Source organism: Myotis nattereri (genome assembly GCF_964212035.1).
Source record: "Myotis nattereri genome assembly, chromosome: 1".
In the NCBI taxonomy this organism is placed as follows: Eukaryota; Metazoa; Chordata; class Mammalia; order Chiroptera; family Vespertilionidae; genus Myotis; species Myotis nattereri.
Genome location: NC_138075.1, coordinates 77,776,449 through 77,802,148, shown reverse-complemented (window position 1 = coordinate 77,802,148; position 25,700 = coordinate 77,776,449). Strand labels below are relative to the sequence as shown.

General features: G+C 43.0%; 1 long non-coding RNA gene and 1 gene segment (V, D, J or C); one reads left to right on the top strand and one right to left on the bottom strand.

Annotated features, from left to right (window-relative positions):
• The window catches only part of LOC308528750, an 852,227-nt gene that overhangs the window by 260,712 nt on the left and 565,815 nt on the right, over positions 1–25,700 (top strand). The window lies entirely within an intron of this gene.
• The window catches only part of LOC308528712 (T-cell receptor alpha chain constant-like), a 575,855-nt gene that overhangs the window by 14,767 nt on the left and 535,388 nt on the right, over positions 1–25,700 (bottom strand). The window contains exon 3 of the C gene segment in view: positions 22,076–22,126.

The following is a 25,700-nucleotide window of genomic DNA, read 5'->3' as shown; positions in this document are numbered from 1 at the left end:
CGGCATGGCCTTGGACAGATGCTTAGACTCTGAGCCTCTGGTTCATTCTACAACATGAATAAGACTTCCCCAAGGTCCCTTTCAGCTTTCACTTCTGTGGTCCTTTGTTGAGTTTGAAACCCAGCCTCAGGGAAGAGCAGGGAACAGAGGATGAGAGTGTGGTCAGTAGAGATGCTGAGACAAGGGATGGTAAAGGTTTGGGACAATGACCATCTAAGAACCTCAGGTGTGGCATTAATGAAAGACACATCCTGCCCCCTCCCATGGAAATAAAAAGTAGACCAGCACTGGGGTAGGAACAACAGTGGAGGGGGCTCATTTTTACAGAAGAATCTGGGCTCACTTACTTGGTGTGACCACCACGTAGGTCCCTTTCCCAAAAATGAGTCTGTTGTTTCCATAGTCACACTCTAGGTAACTGCATTACAAAAAGGTCCTGGTTTTCCCCACCCTCTAGTGGAGGTCACACACTCTTCACCAAAGCTCTGAAAGCTGGGAACCTGAAAGGGCGGACCCCAATGTTTTCCCTGTAATGGGTGGGGGAGGGACTGAAGGAGCCTCCCTGATAGTTGTAACAGCACCAGCTACCTGGTGGCTTCCATTTTCCTCACCACAGCTATCAACAAACACAGCCCCCAGCTATTTCTCCTCTAGGTAAACCAGTTTCACAAGACTGTGAAAACCTGCCCCCTACATGGGCCGGGAGGTGTGAGTAAATCTAGAGACTCGGGCAGCAGGCAGGCATTTCCCACCTCAGCTGCCAGGCCAGATAAGAAGACACCACTTTCTCGGGGACATGGGCAAAAGTGTATTCTCCACTTTGCCAGAAGGTGTAGGAGAAAGAGCATTCCCAGCACCCCGTGCTGGGGCACCTGCCACAGAGCCTGGGCCTGACTCCGAGAACCCACGTCCTCTCAGGCTGAGCAATCCAGCCTGGTGCCTCAGCCTGGCTCACTCCTGATTCTGTCCTCACCTCACTCAATGCTTCCTGCGTAAAGAGGGCTTTCTGTCCTCAAGAAAGTCAAACATCTTAGCACAGAACACACTTTGTTCCTTTTCCTGAAACATCCATGGGCTGTGCTGGCTCTCTGCCCGGGAATTGGACTGCCCACTGGCAACGCTGTCCTGCCTCCGGCCCACAGGGCTCCCCGCCAGGTCCCAGGTCCCGTGCAGGACCAAACACAGCGCCCACCTTAGCTCACTCAGTGTCTGACATGACTGGAAGTTCTTGAGAGCAGGGGCATTATCTTAGCGTCTTCTTTTCTTTGCTTATTTCTTCTTAAAAAACCAATCATGGTCCCTGGCTTGTTGGTGATACTCAATAATCATTTAATGAATTGAACTTACTTTTACTGTCCATAATTATTGGGACAAGGAGGCCCATTTTGGGAGAGGTTAAAAGCTAAGTAAACAGGAGCTACAATATCTAAGTGCTTAGGCAGAGAAAACCCAAGGAAGCATTTCTGAGAGAGACTGTCATGAGGCAGTATAAAACCCCAAGTGTCGGGAGGTTTATATGAACCTCAGCAAGGAGGGGGAAATGGGATGGTCAAGGAAAATCCTAGACTCCAAAGTAAACTCAAATATTTTTCTTCTGCTATCTTGACATAGATTCTCCTTAAAGGGTAAAAAGAATAATAACACAGAAAATATATATATTCCAAGTCAGCAGCATTGTAGTGTTCAATAACAACAAAATAGTTGTAGTAATGATGGTGATATCCTATTACAGACCATGCTAAATGCTACATATAAAAACATAAATCCAGTATTGGAGATGGGGCTACACATTTCTGGAGATCTGACTTACGTGGGATGATCAACAGTCGGGTGCCAGTTCCAAATACGAGTGTCTGAAAGCCTGTATTCACACTCTGAAATATCTCTGTACAGAATGGCACCCTGTAGCTGGGATTCCTAGGTCACACACATGTTAGTTATTGGGCGAGTTCCTGTGTCTCTGTGCATGTACCAAAGTGGGAGGGGGTATTTAATTTAGCTATTTAACCTTCATTTTCCCAAGACCATTGGAAGGTGACAAGAAATAAGGCAGAATCCAAAAGGATATCCTACTTTGTCTAGAGTGGGTTATATAAAAATGTCACAGCCATTCAGTTGAAAAAGCCATTTATATCATTACAGTGTTTCAGTCCTAGACAGGACTTCGGGTAGTTTTAGCCACCTGTGCTTTTTAAGTGTGCAGTTCATGTTTCCCGCACAATTGATCCTCATGAATACTATCTAATGCTGCAGTATCACGGGCCACTTATCTTCTTTAAATAACAAACAAACCATGGGGGGAAAATCAGCGAAGACAGATGCCCCTCACTCATACAAACCAAGTTATTTCATGGAACTTACTTGCTTTAACAAATAGTCTTGTTCCTGTCCCAAAGAACACTTTGAAGTTTCCAGTATTTCCCACAGTGGTTTGTGTTGTGACAAAATGGGCCATTTCCTTTTCCTTCCATTTTTATACTACAGCTGGGGAGCAGGCCCGGGGAGCGTATGGGTCATTGCTAATAACAAGAGCACTTTTTAATACTCCCCTAACAAAACCCATTTATTATTTCCCCCAGGTTCCTGAACATATCTCACAGCTCCTATCTACTGGAAGGTTAGTTCACCAAAGAGTAGTCACGGTTCTGTGAGAACCAGAGACCAGGATCCCCATCCCCGGGTTTTAGTCCCAGCCCCAGATCTCACTGACTTTATGATATTGGACAATTCAACCAACCTCCCTGGGGCATAATTTTCTTATTAGAAAAATAAAGAAGTCTGAATGAGGCATTTCCTTAGCTCCCATTCAGGGGTAAAATTATATCATCTAGCAATGTCCAAACTGCCCTCAATGTTGCATTTTTCTATAACACAGATGAGTCAGGCACTTGCAGATCAGTCAAACTGGTGACTGGTCCACCTGGAGAAATACAAGAAATAGTGAGGGAAAGGGGAAGTCAGAGCAAGGGAGTAGCTGCTGCCAGCTCTGCTCTCTCTTCTCTCCCTTGTAGTAAATGCTCCCAGTGGCCCTTGAGCTTTTTGTTTCTTCATTAAAATGGGAAGAGAATACTTTGGACACCTGAGGCATCAAGTCAAGATTTCCCAAAGCTCCGACTCTAAGTGATGGCAATATCTAAGAATACAAAAGATAAATTCCATTTATTTCCTTACTCACTGTGATTGGCATCATCTCTCATTTCTAAATAAGCCCTGGCATAGGGTTTGTGACATAATGTGGTAGAAAGAGCAAGGCTTGAGATCAGGAAGCTGACTCTGGTTTGAATCTAGACCCTGCCACTTATTAATCTTTTTTAAAAAAACCAACTATGTTGGATCTTGGACAATTATTTCTCTGAGCCTCAGTTTCTTCTCCTGTAAAAGAGGAGTGCTGCCCCCTGCCCCATAGAGTTGTTTAAAGACAAAAAATATCATATGTTATGTGTATGTTTATTATTTCTATGTTAGGTTAGATTATTGACTAACAAGGTTATTTCCTTCGGGTTATGGAATTTGTTTATGGACTAGCCATAAGAATCCATACCCTCGAATCTATAAACTCTAGGGTGGTATAGGAGCACAGATTTTGAAAGCTTCAACCTTCTCACCTCACACTGGAAGAGTATGAGACACACAGTGGGGCAGTGCGTGGTTCAGTGTTACATTGCCATTTGGGACCTACTCCAATCTAGAACTACACTGAAACCAGAAGCCCTGGGCTCTTTACTCTGCACGTCACTGACTCTTCTTGGACAGTGACTTGTATAAAGGGACACAATCTATAAAGTGAACTGGGTATGGCTTATTTGGGGCATGGATAAAATGACCTTGAATATCCCCCCCACAGTGTGTCTCTGAATCAATGGCAGTGGAAGTAGAAAGGGTCTATTACATCATGGCCAGACAATTTTCAGCTCTTCTAACCACACTCTCCCCTCTCCCCCTAGCCCCTTTATCAGGCTCCATTTAGCTTAATTCTAGTGCTAAAAACGTCAATATTAGACAGAGCTCTGTCAGCCTCATATCATGGGAAAAATCATAACGGTTTGCTAATTTCTAATGCAAAGAAAATATGCTCATACAGTTTTTGATTACTTCCACTAATTTATCTGCGCACCACAATTCTTAATACTTCAAAACTAGATCACAGTTAATTGTAAATAACATAGAAATGACAAAAATGAAATCTCCTTTTCTCTTGTTCACCATCGCCAGAATGCGTTTTGTAGTTACCATATAATCCCACACTTACTCAGCTCCACTTTTAGCTGGGTGCCTGTCCCAAAGGTGAGTTTGTTTGTTCCTCCCATGAGTCCCACAGTGTCTGATGCCTCATAATAAACTCCCTTCTGTCACTCCACCTCTTTTCCTGAGTTACCTAATGAGTTAGAAAACACTCAAGATTCAATATAGTTATTTGACATATTCATATGAGAAAATAGCTCTCCCCGTGACCCCAGATGGAATAAATTCATAGGCTGTTGGTGCTGGGAGACTAGAGAGGTTATCCAGATCTACTTCCCAATTTACAGATGAGAAAAAATGAGGCCCAGAGGCAAGAGATCTGCAGTAAGTACACTGCTGTTGGCAGCAGAGACCAAAACAGGGTCAATTTGATTCTCAATCTAGTGTTTTTCCTTCTCCACCACACACTGAATGTACTGTGGTGATTACTTTATCCTCTTCTCCCCTTTTGCCTGGAAACTTGATTTCTTTGGGTGTTTGATTTCAATTAAACAAGCATTTAATGACTTACTTTGTAAAAGGACCATATTAGACACTTGATGGGATATATGAAGAGACTGTTCTCAAGGAACTTTCAGTTTTAATAGGCAGATCTTCCCAGTAGTAAAATATTTCCGTAGCTGTATATATCACAGACTGTCCAAGATACCACAGCTGAATCTGGGATAGAGGGTAAAAGGAATGGGAGAGATGCCTGGGGAGAGACTATAGTCTAGGCTTTACACAGGAAGCCAGGCTATTTCTAGAGAAATCAGGTTTGTCCTAATCATCTAGGATGTTAGTCTCTACTCCATTCTGACCCAGTGAATTAGTTTTATTGTTATTTCCATCTTTTCTCTTAGCTATTTTTAGTTTAAAAAGCCCTCCATGAAGGCTCAATCTTAAATTCATAGGTCAACTGAGGAAACAAGGATGATACATCCATAAAAGTAAAACACAGTGAGAACATGTAGATGCCTTAAATTACATAAGAGGAAAACTAGGGTGGGATGGGGTCAACATTTACCTGGAGAGACGAGAAGCATAGTGCCCTTTCCAAAGGTGAATGTGTTGTATCCTGAATTCACACTATAGCAACCCCTCATACAAAAACAGCCTGCAGTGTTGGGCTTTCACTTGGGGGAGAGGGAAGAAAACCCCATCACTTATGGATAACCTATCATGTATCAAGCTGGTTAACAATCTTGTGGGCCACAACTACAACAACTGTGTCACAAGCTGAGATGTTATTATCCTTATTTTACAAATGAACTAGCATTGCTACCAAAGACACAAATAGCCTAGATGCATGAGACAGATAAAAGGCATAAGATAGACAAATCTTAGGAGGATCTATGAGAGAGGAATCCTCTTTTGTATTCCTACAAGAGTGATATTGCACCTGTATTACATATATACTATACATATGTATATATATAATATTATTTAATTATATATATGATTATTTTGCTAGAAGCAGACATCAGAACTCTAGTAATAGTGATCCCCCAAAATTCCAGCTCACCCACTATTACACATCATTTCTTGAGACCATGAAGACATTTTATCCTCAATCTTTCCATTATTCCCACTTACCAGGCCTGACCAGCAGTCTAGTCCCACTCCCGAAGTTCCACTGATAGCCTGCATTGTTCCCACAGTGTTTCTTAGTCAGCCAAAAACACTCACAAGCCCCACACATCCTTCTCATACGTGAGACTAAGAAATATGGTCCTTTTACCTACAAAGTAACTTTCTTTTTACATTCCACTAACACACAGGCCATTTGACTCAAATTTGGGCATTTATTGTGTAACACTTAAAATGAAGTCTTTATCTACCCACATGTCTGGGTCTATCACCATCACACTCATGATTTTTCAGCTCTATTTATTCAACAGATGTATCTAGTCCTTGTGTTTCCATTAGAGTTATCAAGTTTGAGATTCTTGCCACAGTGTCTCTCTTAATTTGAACTTCCATCAATCTGAAATGTCATGGAATAGGATCCAGATCATTGAGTGACAGCTTCCTGCTCTGCCAAGTTAACTTGTTCTGCAGACTCAGTGGGAGGCTTATTACTTACTCAGGTCCTGTTCTGCCCCAGAGCCAGGTGTCCTCTGATTAAAGGACATCCTGCTTCAGGTGTGGTGAACAAACAAACAAACAAAACAAAAACACCACCACTTGTCTTTTCTTTAGTTCTTATCCTTTGCAAATCTACTGTTTCTCATTTCTCATATTAGAACATCAGAGAATAGATGCAGGACCCTTCTACTATCTCTTTAGTCTTCTGAAAATGACCAGGAAAGGCCTATTATGTTCTATTATCTGCTCCAAACATTACAATCAGAAAGGAGACAACATAGGGAAGGAGACATGCTTAGGAATTTAGACTTACTTGGGATGACTTGGAGCTTTGTTCCAGTTCCGAAGGTAATCGTTTGGCTACCCCCAACATTCACACTACAGTACAGGCCTTTGCAGAATGGCTTCCTATCTCCTGCCACTTTCATTTGGGTAGCATTTAAGTCACTCTACTTCAGTGGAAGAGAGAGTGGTTTTCACTAATGCCCATGACTATAGGTCCATTATGAAAAGTAGCTAAGAACCTGCATATACATTCTTTCCATGTTGAATCACATTAGCTGACCTAGCCTATAATATTTTATATGTGTATAGCATTTAATAATTTACAAAGTGCTGTCATATACATTAGCTTATTTTATCTTTAAAATAACTTATGAGGTGATATTACACGCTTTCATTTTACAGATGAAGAAATTGTGACCCAGAGGCACTAGTCAAGCCAGGTTTAGAAGAACTGGAAAGGTTCAGGCAAACTTTCTGTTTTTTCCTTTAGGATCAACTCTCTGACTTGGCTGTTATAGTCTGTTATTTTTGGTTCATGTCTATGATTATTTTTCTCCACAGCTAGATTTTTCTATACTCTGTGCCATTACTTTAACATTTCTTTCTACATCAGAATGCACATAGGTCTGCATAAACCATTAATTTTTTGACACTCAGGCCCTACAAATACTGCAGTAAGTTCAATGGGCCTCAGTAGCCACATTAAGTCTCCTGCTTTAGTGACATATCACCTGCTTACTGGGCTTTACTGATAATCTCGTCCTACTCCCAGGGATAAATGTGTTATAAATCATAGACGTGCTACCTGACAACAATGCCTGAGCTGCCTTGATAATGGAGTAATGTGATTAGCATGCATCTCTCCTTCCCCATGGGAGCACTGGCTGGGATCCCCCCTTTTTATTACTGGAATAAAGACTAAGCCATGAAATTAAGGCTGTGAAAGACTCTTCTTCGGGCACCATAGTGGATGATGTAGGGGGAAGCCTGAGAAGTGTCTGAGTGATATTCTTTGGACAACCCTGACACTTATTTTACCCAGTAATCCTGTTTGACCAGCCAAAGGAGACCAGCTTCAATCCCCATTTTTACTTAGGAATCAACTACACACAATCTCAGGTTTAGCAGATTGCTCCTATCTCTAGGTAACCTTTTACTCCTTTATCACTTTAACGTATTTAAAAATTATTTGTGAGCATGGAATGAAACATAGGGTATAATTGGAGTACTAGTGTTGGGGAACAGAATCCATTTTTTCCATTTTGTTTTAATGGTTTCCATTACTAAACTGCAATACCCCGTGAATTAAAGAATAAGGAGACATTTAGTCAGCCTGTGCAATATAAGCCAGCAGGATAAGTACAAGCATTATGATCACTAATAACCAGGTACTTACTAGAACTCACGGATACGGTAGTTCCCTTCCCAAAGACCAATGCAGTTCCTGCCTGGTAGGCACAGTGAAACGAGGCCCTGCAGTTACCTCATGCATCCACTCACTCACTTACTCCACCTTGTATTTAACTAAACAATGGAAAAATATTATGTCCTTGCTGTGGCAAGGAACTCAGTGGACTTTCCATGTTTGGGTGTGCAATAACAAAGCTCTGTTAATTCACGAGAAGGAGGGTAGGTGGTGGTAGGTCCTTCACTCACTCAACCATGCACTGAACACCTCTGCTTGTAAGGCTCTGTGCTGGGCACGGGGCAAAGAGTGGAGAGTTGCTCAGACACCATCCCTGTCCTCATGGTGCTTGCAGTCTAGGGCTGGGCACACATGAACAAATACTTAGATAATATAATGTCAGGCAATAAAACTACATGAATAAAATCAGGCTAGGCAATGGGACAGAGAACCACCAGAGAGCAGCTGTATTTGGTGGCTTGCTAGATTGGCTGGGCAGGAACAGTCTCTCTGAGGAGGTGAGGTCTGAAATGAGGTCCAGGCATGACCTCCACTTACAGATAAGTAAATTGAGGCCCTGAAAGATCAAAGTCTGGCTCCGAGTCACACAGCATCAGCCATGAACGTGGATGCTTCTCTCTGCTGAAGTACTGGGGCTAAGTCAACCAGGTAAAATCCTGGTTAGAAAAGATAAAGTCAGACAGAGGTTCTTCCAAAGTGGCTGTGGGATGTTATCTGGGTAATTGGAAACGATGGCACTGGCCATCGAGGCGTTGTTCGCTCACCTAATGGGAAGCAGAATGGACACAGTCTCCTCATCTCCGTGGCCAGCGTGTCAGAAAAACCCACTCTGAGATGCCAACACCTTCTCTTCCGGTTGGCATCCTCTTACAAACAATGCAAACCATTACCTTCTAGTTAGGATGGGGAGGGCATGAAGAACTCTCTACTCCCAATTAAATCTGAATAAATTGAGGACATTTAGCAGTCCACTTAGATTTTCAAAAATGCTTGTTACATGTCTCAATAATTATTTGAATTCAGAATTCATGGTAATACTTACTAAGATCCACTTTTAACATGGTCCCCCTTCCAAACACCAGCTTCTGGGTGCTTGAAAACCACAGTGATCTATTTCACCACAAAAACCAAAGGGCACTTCATTTTCAAGCACAGGAATTCTCTCAGAGTTCTTTCACTTGGTTGAAACCCAGTTCAACACTAAGCACATATTTAGGTAAACTCAAGAAAAGTCTTAAACTCACATACTCTTTGGAATGGTAGGAAACCTCAGAGCCATTTACTATAAGCTCCCCACCTCACAAATTTTCCTCCTAAGCAATCTCACATTTTTATAATCTCCAAGGACAGTCTTGATCACCAATTCTCATGTTCTATTTTTTCATAATGAGAAAGGTTCACCTTATTTCCAGATTCAACCCTTTCTCTGCCATACTGAAATTAATGAACTCTCCAATAAAATTTTTCATAAAATCTAACCTTTTAAAAATTATGAATCATCGGACAGATCATACTTTTCAAAGAGATTTCACATATATTATCTTATTTGAGTCTCACAAAAATCTTTGAGCTAGGCAGAGCTCGGATCATAAACTCCATAACTCCAAACTGGAGCTTAGAGAGCTTGAGTGGTCTTCTCATTGCCTGTGGTTGGTACATGGCGGGGCCAGACCCACAGTGTCCCTTGGTTCCTAGCCTTAATGGTTTAATTTGTACATATTTATATATGTCTTTCAAGTATCCACCTCTTCCTTATTCCCTTCACCAATGGAAAAAGCAATATCACCAAAACAAAAATAATAACTTCTCCCTCCGCCACCCAAAACACAATAGACCCAAACAAACCTCTAGCTCCTCTTTTTCAGAGCAACATTTTTTTTTTAATGCCTACATGCTTTCTGTGAGTCAGGAGATAAGAGTTACCCTTATTTCAGTTGCATTAATTAGGAAAAATAAGGGCCAGAGGAGATAAATTAGAATGATGGCCATAGAGGCTGCAGCCTGGTACGGAAGGCAATATGTTGAATCTTAGAAAACACAGGTCTTTGCCCTGCTAGAGAGACTCACCTCTTTCCACCTCCTTCTGCCTCGTGGGACAATAGGAGAAGAGGTATAAAGAAATAGGAAAAGTACCTTAATTATTTTCCTCCTCTTAAGACAATAGACCCTAGGAAATATTAAGATAGCAATATCCTTTACCCACACTGAATTTGTACATACATATGTGCTGATACATAAAAGCAACACTAAACATTTTACAGGCAAGTTTGAGACAGATTAATATGGGCCAACACAGCACACTTAATTTAAAATTGATGACCAGGCTCCTGCTTCAGTGTTGGAAACAGAACTGCAGCTTAGGCCCCGGTACTCACTTGGCTTCACTGACACCCTGGTTCCTCCTCCAAAAGTCAGCTTGTTCCCTGCGGCGTTAATCACAGTGATTCGAGGCCCAGCAAAAACCCAGGGACCAGGGAGATCACACCCCGTAGATACAAAGGACATGTCCTATGGCTTTGGTAAAGTGCAGGGGCCATATTTAGGGCCATCCTGTCTCCTAGCGCTGTACCCACTTTCTAGAGCTGAAATGTAAGTGGACATATATTTCATTTAATCATATATTTACTTACTTCTCTGGTTTGGCTGTTTGGACCTGGATCTGTGAGTGAGGATAATACCTCTCAACCATAACTTCATTCAGTGGCCCACTTGACCATTTTTAACCCACAAAGGAACCTGAGAACAGGAAGCCCTATAAGCTCAGGGACCCTCAGGGTCAGGCTGTTCATCTACCTAATGAGAGGAAATGCTAATGAACATATGCCTACACAAGCATGCACACTGCTAGGGTCTCTACATTCACATTAGTGCCCAGGGGAGGCCCCCCAAAAAGGAAGGACACTTTAGTCCTGGGTTGACCCAGGCTCTTCCAGCTGCTGTGCACTTTGGATCAGCTTTACTTTCCTTGGTTCAAGTTCAGATCCAGATCCCCTCCAGCTATTCTAGAGCCCATCCATTGATGGGACTAGTACTAAGGAAAGGGATGAGTAGGTTTCTTGGGGAAAATTTACAGAGTTTGATGCAAAGATCATCCTTGATAAGGAAGGACTGTAATAACCAATGGGGCTTCTGACAGGGTGATGGCCAAAAATTACCAGTAATTTTGAAAGTGTTTAAATTGGACGGAACTTTGCTATCTCTCAGGGGACAATTGGTCTGTGGTAACAACAGTCTTCCTATCTTCAGAGGCCCCTCCTATCAGCAAGCAATTACCAGCCCTTTTGAAATTGTTTAAATTGGACTCAAGAAAGAAACCTTGTAAATTTGTCCTCCAATTTGGCATTCTGGGCAGAGGGCCATATTCTGCTCCAAGTGTTGAGTATAGACCAGAGTGAGTTTTTCAGGCTGCCTTGCATGCTCTGGGACTGCCCTTTGCTTGTGGTGAGATGAACACAGGCTCCTGTCAGATCATCTTAAGAGGGACCCTCGGTTGTCTTGACCTTCCTTGTACGTCCCACCCCAGTCTTAGCAAGAGGGTCCTTCAGAGGGGGCAGTACACATATTCCCTTAATTTCAAGACTATGGGAATTTATTCATCTCCCCTTTCAATTTCTTTACGATAATATCTTCCTGGAGTAAAAACAGCCCACTCACCAGGCTGTACAGTTAGTTGAGTTCCTCTTCCAAAGTACAGCTTCCCCAGGGTTGAACCTCTATCGACACAGTGTGGGCCCCCTTTACATAAACTGGTCCTACTGTTCTCTATCACCCTCTTCCCTGCCCCGGAGGATAAGGTTGAACATTCACCTCCATCCTCTTTAAGTGGCTGTAAGTCTTTTTCTTGTGCAGCTGGCAGTCTACGCTGGACATCAGTCCTCAGAGGCTATCTCTCAGGGGACAATTGGTCTGCGGTAACAATAGTCTTCCTACCTCCAGAGGCCCCTCCTATCAGGAAGCAATTACCAGGCCTTTTGAAAGTGTTTAAATTGGACAGAACTTTGCTTTCCAGGCCCTATTTCTTAGTATGAAAGGCTGCTCACTTACTTGGATTGACATCACGTTTGGCTCCCTTCCCTAAGCTGAATCGGTGAAAACTTTGACAGACTAGAGCTGTCCTTCACAAAAGCACCTCATTTCCCTCATTCAGCCTCATACCCTCCCTCCAGGCATTCCCCCTTTCTCTTCTTTCTTTTTTTTTCTTCACGATAGCCCATTTCATTTTTCCGTTTATTGCACTGAGAAATCATACCCCATCATCTAGGCGTAAAAATCCCAAATAGGCTTCAGCTCATGAATAATTTGATGACCTGTTTCTTGGGATGTCAAAATAATAAAAACAGAAGAAACAGGTCTGAGCTCACCTTTTTATCCTCTAGGCTTGAGTCATGGGATCTTTGCACTTGGAGTTGAAAGGGAACCTAGAGAGGATTCAGTTCAATGTCTAAACGGGCATAGACATCCCATCTCTAACACCCGATGGTTAGCCTTGCGGACTCAGCGTGAAGATCTCCAAGGAAGGAGACTCCTGGTCTTCACCAGCAGCCTTCCCACTGCAGGCTGCTTCTACTTGTTCAAAAAGATTGCACAGGAGGCTGAGACACGTCTGCTCCCACCCACGGTTTTGATTTGCCTTTTGTACTAACCCCTTTGTCTACACGGCAAGGCTTCAAATATTTGAAAAGAGTTATAGCACATCTTAATACAGCCCAGGGATAACCTCTCTCACTACTTTTAGGGAGCTGAGGTAATTTCAGATACTTAGTTTGGTTTTTGTCTGCACCCCTCAACCAGTTGGTTACCGTGAAGGCATACCTGACCTGAGGAAGAGAGCCATCCTGGGGTAGAAGAGGTGAGGGAGAGGCATGAGGTAGAAAGGTCATGACCCTAAAGCAAATGGGAAAGCTTTTTGGAATTTAGGTACTGACCATTGTGTTTCCCAGGTGAAATGGCTCATAACTGTACCCACCATTTTCGTTTTAACAGGATTCTGACTTTATCCTTTTTACTTACTTGCTCTCACAGTTACTGTGGTTCCTGTTCCAAAGGTGAACTGGTAGTTAGACCCACAGTGCTAGGTCTTCCTACACAAACCTCGTCAGCACTGTGGTTGAGTGGGTGAGGACACAGGCAGGCTGCCCGAGCCCAGTTCTACCCTCTGTACTCTGAGCCCTTAGCTAACTATTTTAACCTCTCGCTTTTTCACTTTCCCACAGTTTCTTCATCTGTTAAAGTGGGGATGACGATAATGACCTTAGAGGATTGTGAAAAAGGTTAAATGAGTATGACAGGCATTTACACAGTACTTTGCACATAGCAAGTGTTCAATAAATGTTAGTTGTTAGAGTATCAAGAGTATCTAATTCTTTTCATCTTGTAAAAATATGTATAATTTTTCATTTGTCATATCTCCTCTCTGAAATCCCGGACATTCATAGGTACTTTACATTATATCCAAATACTCTTTTGTCAACTAGTGAAAGTAGCAATAATTAAAATTTGGAAATTTCCTTTACATAGGGTAACATCCCGGGAGGATGGCTGGCAGTTTCAGAATGTTTACTGAATCATAGGATTTGTTTACTAGGTGTTACATCTGTTTAAGAGAAATACGTACAAGGAATGATAAAATGTTATGAGAGGGGACCACAAACACAAAATAGCTCAAAACAAATACAGACTGCTGGGAGGAATTTAGGATAATATACTGGTGATTTCCTCTTGTAGACAATTATAACTTACTTGGCTTTACACTGAGTTTGGTCCCAGATCCGAAGTAAAATCTGTTGCCGCTGTACACTATGTTTCCTGTCATTACAAAAAGTCTCCTCGGACTTCCTAAAAGGGAGGTGTCTTATCCAGTGATTACCAACCTATTTGGGTCAAGACTAACCCACCCCACCAGCTTTTTTGCTATTTCCTCAGAAAATTCAAGAAGCAAAGTGAGGAATGAGCCAAGAAGGCACATTCATTATTAGAGACAGGCATGAAAAGGGCAACTGATTTTCTTCAGTGGTTTTATCGATTTCTTTTCTTTAGTTTTCTGCTTGGGTTCATTCTTGTGTCTTCTGTGCTTCATACACACAATATTTGAGACAAGGACACTGTGAGTAAATGTTCTTTACATTTTTCTAATTATAAATGAAAATTCTCCTGCGGTGGACTGGACTGTGAAGAAAGTCCTTACGCTGCCTCTAGCTCCAGGGTTATCTGGCAGCTTCTCTCCCTGAGTCTGTACCTGGATCTGTGTTGTGCTCAACAGCCTGATCTGAGCTTCTCCTAATGACCCCCTGAGCTGTGCCAACCAGCTACCTGTATTCTGTATGCGTGATCTAATGAGATCACGATATCCTACCTGTCAAAGTACATTATATAACCAGATGTACTTGAACATTCACATCGACTCCCCCCTCCAGCCTCCACAATAAAATTGTACATTTCGGCTCCCCTCACTGCTTTCTGCCTGTGTAATCCCTGTAGCAAGAGGGGAACAAAGAGACTGCAGTGTTGACTGTCATTTGCAAGTCTAGATGAAACCTTATTTATGAGCAAAATATTTTGCTGACAATTTCAAGAGAAAGGAAATCTCAATGTCAACAGTTAGACACCCACACGGTTTGGATTTAAACAAATCTCAACAAATGAACACAGTTCTGAGAAATAAAATAGAGGTGACTTCAGTCAAAGCCAAGTAGTTATAATGCTTCTGCAGTTTTGGAGGGCGAGGGGCTTGTTCTTACTTGTAGAAATAATAAGCAGTGTGTTACAGGAAGGGCACCAGAGAGCTAGAGAAACAGAATACCACTTAAATATCTTAAATAGGCACCTTTGTGTTTAGTGACTTACGTACAAAATAAGCTAGAACAGGCTAGAAATAAATGTAGCTGGATAGCCAGACTTGGTTTAACATAGTTCCAGGTAAAATCATCGTGTAGCATTTTGTCTGGTTTCCGTGAAAATGTGAGACAGAGGTTCCCTTTGTGGAATCTGTTCCTATTTTTTTCAGCAGTTCTTCTAGGTTAAGATAGCTTCTCCCTACCCCTGTTCATCAACTACTACTACAAACTTAGCAATAGGCAACTCTTTTGCTTTGGTCTTTGATGAAGAATTCTCTTCCTACATTACCCTTTTAAGTATGCATTGTTTATGTCCCTCTCTCACCCTCAACCCCAAGACCCATTAAGTTACACATATGCCGGCACATATTTGTAGACTAATAAATCAGTGCATAGAGTATCTGATTGTGGTGGCCTACCAGGTACAACAGTCAGTTGGGTCCCAGATCCAAAGGTGAGCTGCCAGCCGGAACCAGAAGAAACACCGTGATATGCCCAACAACAAAAACCAGATCAAATAGGCCATTGGCAGAGCACAGAGGAAAGAGCTGGCAGTTAGTTCATGAAATAAGCCTGTATCATTGTCAGCTTAGGTTTGATCTGGGGTAACCAAACTGCCTGTCTACAGATCCTCAGTAAACCCTTCTTTGTTTTTTTTTATTCCCACTTTCCTTTAGGGAATCTTTGTTTCTGCTACAGAGTTCTAAGCATCAAATGTATGCTCTCAATATATGTGTAGAGTGAGTGTTCTCCTATTTTAGAAGTCAAACCAGTGTTCATATGTTTTCATCGAAGAAGGTTCATGAAGTCCAGGACAGAGAACATTTCTCTTCCTCTCTGGACATCACTGGGTTACCCCACCAGGAAGCTGCACAAATCCTTGAGTCCTCCCTCGACTCAGTCAACAGGATCTAAATGATGTATAGAGCTGGTGTTATCTAGTTAATTTGACCATTAGTTTGATATCAATAAAATAATTTTATAATGATCAAATTACCAGGGGTATTTCTAGTTTCCACTTCACTTTTGGGTCATTTCTTTTCTTATGACTAAAGTGGTTTCTGTGTTGGTTTAGCTGCAAAAAAAAAACAACAACACTTTAAAACTGCAACAAAAATCAATTTTACTATTTCCTAAGGTAGGGAGGATGCATAAAAGAGTCATGCTCAAGAGGGATCAGGATATGGTCCATCATATCCAAGGGACCAACTGAGACCCACTTCTAGAACGTAAGTTCCCTGAGGGCTGTAGCTCACTGAGTTTGTTCCCTGATGGGTCCCTGCTCTGGGCATTGAGCCTGGCATAGAGTAGATGCACAAAAATATCTATCAGAGGAGTCCTGCAGACTCCTCAAACTTCAGGCCAGGGAAATTGATGAGACAGTTTCAGCAAATGGAGAGTTAAGTTCTAGTCCTACTCAGCCATGGGCTGGCTGTGGGGCCATGATCAATCTCTTAGTCTCACTTTCCTCATACATGCAGACAGTCAGAAGGGATGGCTTACAGAATTCTCTCTGCTCCATGAGGCTATGCTGTACAAATTTTTGGCCTAAAATCTCAGAAACAGAAAATGTCCCCTAGTACTTATAAATAAACTTTTTTTAAAAAGTGATTTTCAGGCTTTGGGAGAGGCTAATCACAGTTATTTCGGTCAGTAATCATTATTTACAAGGTTCCTTCTAGAAATTGACATAATCTTAGCCCAAGAGAATAGTGCCTCGGAGGCTTGTTAAGGAATTAGAAGTCCTGTCCACTGATGACTGTACAAATCCAGGGCTACAAATCCTCACCAATACCCCAGGGAATCAGTCACATGCTTTTAGTTCCATCAACATATATTCTGGGAGCAATACCCAGAAACTCCCCTACATGCCCATTGTGCACCAAGATGTCAGCTTCTAGCCAGGGAGACTTTTGTCCCCCTTATTTTTTTGATGCTCATTCACCCTTTCTAAACTTTCTTTATATAAGTGAATAATTGGGCCTAAATCAGTCCTTAATCCACAGACACTGCTTAATCCAGAGATATACTTTTATACTTACGGGGCTTCACAGATAACTCAGTTCCCTGTCCGAAGATAAGCTTTCCTCCCTGGTTATAATTCACACTGTGCTACACATCCTGTCAAGAACACATCCAATCTTCCTGAACACATTTCTAATCCTCCACCCAAACTCCGCAGCAGATCCCTCCCACACCACAGCGCGAGCCACAGCTATACTTATCACTGTAACCTTTTCTTTCCTTGTAAGGGGCATAAGGTACTTACACAGGGACTGGTAAAGAATAATGAGAATTCCCATTTATCCAAAATGTTTCTACTTAACACCAAACTGATCTCTCATTTTTGCTTAATGGCTCTGGCTATTGCTGTTCAGGGAAATGGCTTCCTTTCAAATGTGTTTCTTATGGTCTTGGCTAGGAATACTTGGCACACGGGGGTTAAATGGAGGGCAGGAAGGCTCCAGGGAATCAGGCTTACCTGGGGTGACCACAACCTGGGTCCCTGCTCCCCAATGCAATTTCCCCCAGTTGCCAGCTGTCACACTGTGACAAACACCTCTACAAACTGGCTCCCCAGACAAGACAGCTGCTAAATGAAGACAAACTGCTCATGGGGAAACAATCTCGCTATGCAAGGAGGTAACTGCATGGTATGAGATATAAGCTTTTCCCTCCCTTCTCTTTTAATTTTTCTTCTTTCAAGGCACCGAGGATGATGGGTGCCGAGAGCTGCATTACTTCCCAGGCAGCAGTGCCAGAGAGAGGCAGGCACCGCTGGGGTTAATGAAGCTGCGCGAGACCCCTTCCCATTCCTCAGCGACAAAAACCCACCACTCCAGGAGTTTAGCTAATGTCACACCTGGTCCTCAGAGCCTCTGGAGCTCACAGTACAGCTGATTACCACTGCCACCTTCTCATTTAAATAACCTGATGCTTTGAATTCAGGAGTCTTCTGGAAAACTGTGCTAGGATCCCTGAATTCTGCTCCTGTTGGAACAAAGTCAATCACTGGCCTCTACTTGCCTCTGTGTTTAAGTCTATAAAATGGGGATAACTACAGAATCGCCTTCTGGGACAGACTTGCCTTCAGATGGTTTTACTTATTGGAAGTCTGAGAGAGTGGATGGACCCCAAGGCTGGGGAATGAATGGGTGGGATCCTGGGTGGGTTGGTTTCCCTCCACACCTCTCAGAGCTCCTTCAAGGACGAGGGAGGAGACCAGGCACTGGGCCTTGGTCTGCTCAGCCCCTTTAATGTCCTTCTGACCAAGGAGGCCCCTGTGGAAAAGAGAGCAGGTCTGCATTTTGGAGATAATCACATTCAGTGCACAATTTCAAATTCTATGCCACTTACTTGGCTTGACAAGCAGCCTTGTCCCCTTCCCAAAGGTAAAGGAGAAGCCTTGTCCTTCCGCACAGTGATTATCTCAGCATCAAAAACCTGCCAACGCAGCTTCCACCCACACAGAGCCCTCCTGAGAAGGGAGAGCTCCATGTATTTCCTCCAGTGCTATTCTCACAGGCCTGTGGTTTTCCTCCCTGAATGAACAACCCCTCCCACTCTGTATTGTCCTGGGATTCTGTTGTCCCTCCCTTTCTACCTCCTGTTCCATCCAGGCTCCTAAGGTCACAAGGGACCCAGGTCTCAATCCCCAGGCTCATTTCATCTCCCGCCTAAATGTACTCACAGGGCAGCACAGACAATCTGGTTCCACCACCGAAGATCAAGCCCTGGCCGTAGTTATTCCCACAGTGCCTCTGGGCTCTGCAAAAACCCACAGGCTCACCGGCACCATCTCAACACCACAAACCACCTGGGACCCACAGCCTGTGTTTTTGGCTCCAGGATGAAAAAACCAGCCCGTTTGTCCTGTCCAGTCCTGAGAACAAAGGGAGTTTGGGACACACCTAGCAAAGGTTCCGAAACAGCCCAGCAACCACAGTGTCCCCATTAATGAGCCAGAGTTTTGTTTTCACAGAGATGGGAAGAGGCGTAAAGAGGTTCTTTCATTTCTGCTCCTGCCTGGAGGCAGGGCTGCACTTCAATCACCTCTGATAGGAGGGGGTCTAGCTCCTTTCAGAAGCCCTCCAGAGAAAGTGCTCTGGCAACTACTCCTGACAGCTCGTTTTCATTGTTCAAAAACCCATTAGGAAAGTTTTACCACTAACCTAACCTCACCCCCTTCTTCCTGCAGTATTATTAGCCTTAAACTGGAGTCTGAATCCTGGTGGAGCCGGAGAACACAGCCCCTGCAGCTTGTGCTTAATGCCTGCTTCCAGGATTCAGGTCTGTGACGCAACGCCCACCTTACCCTCAGTCTCTTTTCTGCAATATTAACAGCCTCAATTTTCCCTCTCTGGACCTTACTGATCCTCCATCTGGGCCCGGGAGCTTCATTTAGGGGCCATTTTCAGGCGCCACATTGCTCATGAGCTTCACTACCCACAGAAGCCGAAGGACAATTTTGGGATAAGTTGCTCTTCCCTGCGAAGCATTTATCCTTTCTCTGTCCCTGTCCTGCCACACGTCTTGGGAAGGGGTGGGGGTACTTTGGAGGCAGTCACACTGGGGTCCGTGTGGCAACAGGGTGGTGCAAGGTGTCAGCTCTCCAGCCCTCACAGGGCAGGCTGTGAGCCAAGTGCCTGCTCCGGGGCGTGTGTGGAGCCTCAGGAGCTAGCTCTCTGCAGAAACCTCTCCCTGCCTCTGACACTGGGATGATTTTATATTTAAATTAGCAGGATTCTTTGTATTTCCACTCTGACGCTTTCAAATCCCAGGTGAAGAACTTCATAGAACAGGCTGGCATTCTCCGCCCTCCCCACAGGCCGGCTCTTCTCCTGATGCAGACAGAGCCTTGACAGAGAGCCCGAGGGTGGAACAAAAGCTTGACTGCACGTTGGAGATGATGTTTATCATTATTATTAATAGCTAGGGTTTAATGAGCTGTTTCTGTGTTTGGGGCACTATGCAAAATACTTTAACTCTATTATTTTATTTGGTCCTTACCACAACTCAACAAGCTAGGTATATTTCTACCCTCACTTATGGATGGGGAAACTGAGGCTCAGATGGGTTAAATAATTTGCCCAAGGTCACACCGCTAGTAAAGCAGGGGAACCAGGACTTGAATTTGGGTTTTTCTTTCTCCAAAGCTCATGCCATTCTGCCTAACCCATCACCACCGGCTTCACATTGCCCAGAGGGACTTGTGCCGACACAGAGAAGCCGCGGCAGAGGCCCATGTTCTGCAGCAGAAATTTTGTTCTTAAACTAGAGGCCCAAAGTTCTAGTGGCTCTTTTCAGAGATTTAAATTACAGTGAGGGTCGGGGATGGTCAACGTTAGATGTAAAAAAGCACTTTCTGGCAGCAGGAGTTGCTAAATTGTGGAATTACAGAGAGAAGCAGAGGAATTTTAAAGCAGAGGAGAGAACCAACCCTCTTTGGGGAAAGAACATTAATAAAAAGCCCAAGCAGATGCATAGGATTAAAGTATTTTTCAAAGTAATGATTTGATTGATTGTCCCTAAAGGCCCAGCCAGAGAAGAACACAACTTACTTGCTTTCACCGTGAGCGTGGTCCCGTCCCCGAAGGTTAATTTGCCTGTGTTGGTGGTACACAGTGTTCAGTGCTATTGCAATAACCTTGACTGGGGCCTTTAGGAAGACAGGTGGAGGTGGAGGAAGCAAGCAGGAAAACAAAACCTGAAATGACTGCCCCTGGCCAAACAGTCTCTTTGTAATTAGGTTAGAACATGAGATGAATACTAATAATTAGCAACTTCCCAGCACGATGTTCTTTGCCATAATTTTCCTTGAAAGAATGGGTCTTGGCAGGGGCAGCTCCTGGGAAATTCAAAGTGGCTACTGCGTGGTCTCCTGGGATCCCATCTTGTTTGTTATTCCTGCAGGCCCTATGTCTATTTTCCTCCAATTCCTGCCGTTTCCCCTCCTACTTTCCCTAGAACTTCCTCCTGGTGGAGGCTCGCATATTTTCTCAGGGAGAGGCTATGTGGATATTAAAAGCCAAATACAATGCCCCAGGGAACGTGTGCATTAATAACCTTGTTTTCCAACTGGTATCACGAACCACCCAACACAGACCAAGCAAAGAAAACACCACCTGTGTTTTGACAGCTTCTGCATGATGGAAGACCGGCTTCTTGGGAAGAATAATTAGCCAGAAAGAAGAACTTACTTGGTGTGACCAAGAGTTTGGTGCCCTTCCCAAAAGTAAGTTGGTAATTCCAAACTCCAGAGTTTGCACAGAGTTTTTTTTCTTTGCAGAAACCCCACGGATGCCGAGAAAATCAAGCCACTCACAACACAAGAGTAGTGCTGACAAAAAACCTCAGATGTAACAATAACCAGACAAGAGAAGAGCGGGTATAGGAGTCCTACAAAGACCCACTGGATTTCAGAGTTCATCTAGAGTTCATCTGGTCCGTTCTCCTGTCTTCAGAAACGGTGCTCTCTGACCAAATACCCATCTAATCTTTAAGAGCTCCTGGGAAGGTGGCTCTCCTTTGCCAACAGCCTTTGCATTAAAGCAACTGTTTTTTTTTTATATCTAACTGAAATCTGCAAACTGCAGTCTGAGTTCTTTATGTCTCAAGCTTCCCTCCATGAAGACAGGAGTTTTCATGTCAACATATTATAGACAGATACTCATCACAACATACCCAGCCAGTTCCAGTGGTCATCTTTGGGGAGGAAACTGATATTGAAGGAAGGGGGTGGAGGGGCGGGTCAAAGTGCATATTGGATTTATCTGTGATTTGCGTTGTTTTTGCAAGGAGAAATTTTCATGCATTACTTACACAAATTAAAATTAATAACATTAAATAGAAACCCTCAATATATTTAAAAATGGCTCTTGGATCTCATGCCAGCCTTCCTGTGCTCCCTAGACTCAGGAGTCTCAGGTTCTACATCCTAGAGTTTTGGTCTCCTGGGATCAGAGGAGGGAACTGGGCCAGGGTTTGTGGTCAGAGCAAGCTGGAGGCGCTGAGGCCAGGCTGGTACATGTGCTTGCCCATGAGAGTCTGGTTGGCTTTTGAATTATGCTAGAGTGATCTGTCCACCTTCCTGCTCAACACTAACTTCCCAGTTCCTAGCAGACCTGTCTTGGTGCACTAAAAGCACTCCGAGGTACACTAAAAAATCAGTCAAGGGATGAAGTTATTGCTGCTCAAAACCAGGATGGCCAGGGACACTTACTTGCAGTCACAGAAAGTCTTGTGCCCTTTCCAAAGGAAAGCTGCCAGTCTCCTGTATCCCCACAGTGACCATCTCCACAACAAAAACTGATGTTTTCTCTTAATCTTTTTTTCCTGGCAGAATAACCCAGAAATCTCCTTATTTAACTATAGTTTTTGTTTTCTCTTAGCACATCTTTGCCTCCTTCTTCCTGATTCTCTATAAAATGTGGCACGATTAACATGCCTCTGGCTTTGACTGCCTGTTTTGCCGATAAGAGCTCCCATACATGGAGTTGTGACTCAAAAATGCATTTCTGAACCGCCTGCAAACTTCCAACTTATTGTTAGCCTATGAAAAATATTCCAAAGGAAATCCCTGTCTCTGGCCTCATACTGAACTCTTTGCTGTCCTAGAAATAAAAACAAAAAGTGGCTGCTTTTCCTAAGTGAAGAAAAGGACTTGGAAAATGGCACAGAGAAGGCTCAACATGAGATGTTGCTCTTGGCCGACATACCACCTTTGTTGCCTCTGGCGTTAAAGTAGCTCTTTAGAAAGTTATCTCCTGCCCATCCCTGGAACAAGGGAAATGAGAAGGCATGGGTATCAGAGCCAGGAATTTTAGAAGAGGCCGAACAGAGAAAAGTGGGTCTTTGTGAAGAGTGGAGGGAGAGGGGTCATAGGTAAGCTGGGCCATTTCCAAAACCACTTTGGTTGGAGCCAGGAATCACACTGGGCTTAACAATGTGTCCAAACAAGTCCACTGGGGACAAACCTGGGGGAGACTGGAAGATGAACTCTGGACAAAGTTTCACAATTTTTACTTTTTGTCATATATAAACAAGAAAAAGATAATTCATTTCTAAGCAGCAGGACACTGGCAGCAACTTTCTCAGCTCTAGACAGGAAGAATTTGGTGTTTGGCTAAGCTGTGGAAGGACTGAGGACTGGGCTTCTGTGAGAGCCAGAGGCTACTCACATGTCAGAGCCTAAGAAACTTTCCCCACCTAAACCCAAACCACTCTTAACTCAATGGGAGTCAATATCAGAAAATCACACGAACAGCACTTACTGGGGAGAACATGAAGTTGAGTCCCTTTTCCAAAGATGACTTTGTTAACATTTTGTGCACCGTGACTGGGGCTATAACAAAAACTCCTAGTGACGCATGTTAGGAAAGCTACACATGCCTTGGTGGATAGCCCACCTTCATGGGACTTAACAAATTCCCACATAGTCTCCTCTACCATAACAAACAGTTCTCATTATCGCTTCGGCCATCTTTCTCTGTGTCTCCTGTTGTTTTGCTTGAATTTTATTCTGCTTATTGCAAATATGCACAGAGGAAATTGGATGACCTCATTTGACACTGAAAGTGAATTATAAAAACAACAGTTCCATCAACTGCTCTGTGCTATCACACACAGTTCTGTTACTTTAGGCAAAAGTAAATGACTGGGCAGACAGCCACATTAGAAATCTACTCTTCAGAGTCCCCCAAAAGATGGGGGCAGGAAGGGGCCATGTCAGACACACATCTGAATTTCCACTTGATAAAGAGCTGCATTACAGAGCCCCACCTTACCCTCAGTCATGTTCTAGAGTGGCCTTATTATCAAACCCTGAAGATACCTCACCTTAGGCCAAGTACAGGTTTGCTACATGCATTTTAGCCCTGCCCTAGTTGGGGGTAGTGAAAATTCATTCTGACCCAGAGGGATCCCAGTCTTTCGGGAAATGTTCTCCTTTCACAGTCCAAGAACATGGTCACTCACTACCAAGTGATGAAAACTTGATGCCATTACCACTAGCCCTGATGGGTCCTTGTTTGACTCTTCAAGAACCAAGCCCCACTGCCTATTTCTCATAGTCTACCTAACTCTCAAATGCTCTTTATCACAATCATTTCAAAAAATGAGCATGGGTTGGTCATGCTTACTAAATCTAAAACAAACTTATTGAGTCAGGTAGCTGGTTTCCTTGTCTGGAAATTTCCCATAGCTAAACCATTTAAAAATAGGCTATCCTACGTTAAAGGTCTTTGGATTGGTTATTCCATAGTCTCATTTCTAACCTGTTGCAGGGTTTAATAACCCAGTCAGTCAACTTGACAAGACCTGCCTCTTAATATTATTTTTTTGACTGACAATTCGATGGTTCCTGCTGTCCCCAAAATGGCATTATGGAGGAACTGACACTCCAGGTACATCCCTAGGGATGTCAAGATCCCGAATTTCTCATTTTCCTCCTCCCCAATGAGATATATTTAAAAAATTTCTACTCCCCATGGAGAAATCGATCATTAAACAAAAATATTGTTATCATGCCTGCTATCTTATTTCCCTCTGAATTTCTTTTCAGGTGTTTATAAAGCCATCTGGGATCATTAATTACTCTCTGAATTGTGGGTTTTTTAAAAAATCCCATTGCATTTGAATAGTAAAGTTGTTTTTAGTAAAATTTGACATGAATGGGACTAGATGTGGATATTTGTCAAAATGAGACAATGTTTAGGTTTCCTGTTAGGTCTTTAGAATAAATACATACGCAGGAATGAAAGACAAAGAAAATACCTTCTTCATCTTAGTGGTGTTTCAAATGAGATAGATTCTAATTTTTTAATAGAATAAAAGACAAGGTTAATAGGCAAAATCACAGTAAACACACAAATCATTGCAGAACACAGTTGGAGAGATACCGTGGCTGTAAATAACTCACAGCCCTATATCTCTTTGGAAGGAGAGCTGAGCTACCATATTAAAGGCAATTTGGCATTGTCTCATTTCACTTTGTTTATCATTATTACTCTATTCTCAACAATCACCAATGTTTCATGCATTTGCAAAAGTCATTTTTTTCCAAAGGTACAGTTGTCTACATACTAAATGAAATCGCCACTAACTTCACAGGATTTATTTGTTGGCTCGAATATAAAAAGAACACGGTCACTTACTGGGCTTAACCACTAGCTGGGTTCCAGTTCCAAAGAAGATTCTGTCATTATTATTCCCACAGCATTTCCTGCCTTTACTGAAACCCCTAGCCAAACCCCACCAAACACAAGGCACCATGGTGAGGGGGCATTTGGATTCTCTATGATTTTTAAGTTTCTGTGTTTCAAGAAAATGGCCGTTTATAACAGGAAGAAAAGAATTGGTTCTGTTTCATAAAGCAATCATTTTTATTTTAAAAGACTAAACTTATGAGCTTTTAAACCCCTTTGCATTTCTAGGCTTAAATCTGCCAAAGCTGAATCAAATAATTTGTTAACAACTCTTGCTGGGCCTGAAGGGATGATGCATTCCTATGTCCACAGGGAGGTTTTCCAGCTGTAGAGCCAACTGAACTCACACCCAGGCTCCACTTAAACCCAAACTCCATGGTCCTGTCCTCTACTCAGTGGTCAAGTGACTTCAAAGCTTTCTCACTGTGTAACAGATTCTATGTGGCAGCCTAAGAAACGATTTCACCAGGGAAGAAGAGCAAAATGCAATAAGTCCTATCTTTCCCCAAAGAAATTCCACCATGGGCATGTATGATGTTTTAGACAGACCAGGGTAGGAAGTTATAACACACCATCTGCCATAACCCAAAGTCCAGTTCTGAAATAAATGGAAGAAGTGAACATATCTATAATATCTATAAT